The following is a 3,741-nucleotide window of genomic DNA, read 5'->3' as shown; positions in this document are numbered from 1 at the left end:
ACTTTTCAGTCTATGTTAGCAATGGTAAATCTTAGAGAACTTAACTGTTTATTATTATCATGGAGAAGCGAATCTTTTCTACGCTAACTTAGAAGTAAGCTTTAAGCATTGACACCCAGTTTTAATTAAAATATAATCTCCTTATTCCACTTTCTTCGTCCAACTCCTCCCATGCCTGCTCAGTGTTGCTTCCATGTACAAGATTTCCAGACTGACCATTTGGGCTTGGATAGCCAATTAGAGGCCTCCTCCCTGGGGAAGACTATTTCTCTACTTCTCATTCTCTAGCTGTATTTAGTTCTTTGTTTAAAGGTAAGGCCTGGTGAAGTTCCCCTTGCATCTAAGCATGTCAATTGGTGTTCTGGTTTGGTATTTTTAGGCAGCCATGTTTTTGTGAACATGCACCCATTTTGTTTTAAAAAGTGAAACAAATACAAGAGAAAAAGAATGCCATAAAAAAGACAAACAGAGAGCAGCGCCTTGGAGGTCCCGTGCGTGGATCTGTATCTTGCTTCAAAAGTGTTTGGACAGAACAGATCCAGAGACTCCCACTTTATTAGCTTCCAGCCGCCTTACAAGTCTCTCCAGTCGCAGCCTCCAGGACCATCTCCTCGCCCAATGCCTTCAGCTCCTAGGACCAGCCAGCACTGTCTTTGCAGTGAGTCCCACACTCCGGATCAGCCATGACCTCTCACATTCGTCGGAACTATTCCACCAAAGTGAAAGCTGCGGTGAACCCCCTGGTCAACTTGCACCTGCCGGCCTCCTACACCTACCTCTCTCTGGGCTTCTTTTTTGATTGGAGGGTGTAGGCCACTTCTTCAGCGAATTGGCCAAGGAAAAGGCCAAGGGCACCGTGTGTCTCAAGTTGCAGAACGATCTCGGGGATCGTGCACTCTTCCAGGATGTGCAGAAGCCATCTCAAGATGAATGGGGTAAACCCCAGGAGGCCATGGAAGCTGCCCTGGCCCTAGAGAAGAACCTGAACCAGGCCCTCTTGGATCTGCATGGCCTGGGTTCTGCCCGCACAGACCCTCATCCTCTGACTTCTTGGAAATCCACTTCCTGGATAAGGAGGTGAAGTTCATCAAGAAGATGGGCAACCACCTGACCAACCTCCGTAGAGTGGCAGGGACACCGCAAGCACAGACTAGCATGCCCCAGGCATCTATGGGAGAGTATCTCTTTGAGTGCCTCACTCTCAAGCACGGCTAGGAGGTCTCTGCCTTCCAAGGGGCTCCCTCTTCTCTTCACCAGCCTGCCTCAGGACTGCCATCTGAATGAACCTCTCAAGCCACTAGGCAGAGCTTGGTAACCGCTCTCTCTGCAGCCTCTCTCAAGTCTTGGACCAAGTAAAAATAAAGCTTTCTGAGACAGAAAAAAAAAAGACAAACAAAATGTCATGAGCTCTCTCTAACAGAAACTTAGCAAGCATATTTGTATCTTTCAACTTATTTCCATTTATTGTTGAATAACAATAAATGCACAGGGAATATCATTCATTTATATATATGAATATGTATATATATATTACAGATGGGCTACAGAAGCTTAATAAGACTGCAGCAGAAAATGGGAAACTGATAGAGTTACAAAAGAGTCTCCATGGAATGAAATGATAAACCTTCTAGAGGTCTGCTTGAGGCACTACTGCAGGATCAAGCCACTGGGTCATAAGCTTAAACCAAGCTTCAAAATCAAGTTGAGCTATAGATGCTAGAGGTGGGACAATGGAAGCTATGGGGGCAAATGAGTGGATGGATGATTGGATGGATGGATGGATGGATGGATGGATGGATGGATGGATGGATGAATGGATGGATGAATGGATGGATAGCTGGTCTAAATTGATAAACAGGAAGACAAACCTTTAAGTAGCCTCTGCATTGACAGTGTGATAGAGTTGAGCTAATGGGACCATCAGGGGTTCTTTTTGTGTTGGTCTCTTAGTGAAAACAACAGGTGACAGGTCTAGGAATCCAGCTGCTATCACACTGTTAGAATTTCAGGGGACGAGCTGCACTCTTTCTTCAGTCTAGTGTGTCCTATAAGTCCTCAGTGCTGGTTTTCCTTATATGACCCTAATACAAACATGTTTTTAGAGTTCCAAATTAACTTAATAAATTTGCAGTGTGGCATCCTTTGTACTTTTGGGAATAAGTCATCTATCTGTGCTATATGACTGGTGTGGGAAAGATGTTCCTACTCATGGCCATCAAAGGACTGAATCACCCTCCATCTTCAGAATGGGGTCAACAATTGTTTGTAAAATGTAATCTCCCAGGGCAGTGTGCAGTCTGAGCAACAAATACGGAGTAAGTGAGGCCAGGATCTGGCTTAATAATGGCAGAAAGCAATGTATTTTGCTACTCCTAGTACATTAGGAGGGAGTAGAGGGTGAAAGAAATCGTTTATCTCAAAGGTCAGGTTTTTGAAAATTCTCCATTAACTCCATACCATCTCCTAATTCAGAAGAACTAGTGTTGTGTTTTGTGTTTGTGTTGAGCAAACCCTTTCTTTGGGTCTATACCTTGGCACTCCTAAGTCAGTACTGCAATCATTGATCAATGTATTTCTTTTTCCCTCCCTCCACTGACCTGAGTTTGTTATGGTTTCATAATTCAAAGAACTATTTTGGTCAAAAGCACTTAACTAAATATCATTGGATCATTAATGAATTAATACACACTTCAGAGTGGAGTTTGGTTTCAATGCATAAAATACTAACAAAATAAAACACTATTTTATGACACTAGATTTCAATGACAACATTCATAAAATACTCATTTATATTCTGACTCATTTCCTGTTGTCTTTTCTTTTCTTTCTATTTTGGTTTGACTGAATGACCACAAGAAATAAATGTCATTAATACATTAATCTTTTGCAAAATAAAAACATTTTTATAATATAAAAGTGACATATTCCTATTGAACAATAAAAAAGCAAAATAATAAAACAGTAGAAAGTATATAGGATAGAATATGAATAAATCATACCACAGTCATGCCCCAGCAACTATTAGCAGAGTTGGAGACAGCACTAGCAAACACACACACACACACACACACACACACACACACACACACACTCACACACACATGCACACAGAGCAAAAACTCACAAATTATATTCATTAAAATAAAAATTCAGTAAGTGTACTGGATTTTAAAGTTATATATAGTATATCAACCCTAATTTTTACCTTGACTCACAAAATGCTACTAAGAAGAATTTGAAAAGATTATTTTTTAAAAAGCTATGGATCTACAGGAGAACATAGCTAGGTGGTGGGACACATGAATTGGGATGAAAGATGACAGTAAAATACATTTGGGGATGTACACAATGGTTGGAACCTGACATCTCAGGTGTTGGTAATGAAAACCTTGATAGACTTGAATCTATTCAAAAGCCCAGATGAGCTTATGTTAATTGGAAAAACTGTGTGTTTCTTTACAGACCATTTTTTATCAGTAGATTAAAATTTACAAATGGTATATATTTTTTACTACCTGTGCATGCCAAGTGTCTCATTTTGGATAATAAATATCATCATTTCATTATACTTCATGTTGCTTGAGGCTTCCTGAAGCACAAATGAGTTTAAGATGATGACATAGAAAACCTTCTTAACGTTAATCATCTAATTCTATTTGTACAAAAAGTTGGTCATGGTCTGCTTGTTCTGATGTTGGTCTCTTCATCTCTTTCTCTGTTCCAATGACCAGCCACCATCCT

General features: G+C 40.4%; 1 pseudogene; it reads left to right on the top strand.

Annotated features, from left to right (window-relative positions):
- On the top strand, positions 470-1,377 carry Gm8814 (predicted gene 8814; annotated as a pseudogene).

This window comes from Mus musculus, chromosome X (genome assembly GCF_000001635.26).
Source record: "Mus musculus strain C57BL/6J chromosome X, GRCm38.p6 C57BL/6J".
NCBI lineage: Eukaryota > Metazoa > Chordata > Mammalia > Rodentia > Muridae > Mus > Mus musculus.
The sequence above is the reverse complement of the archived record's forward strand: the minus strand, read 5'-3'. Positions and strand labels throughout refer to the sequence as shown.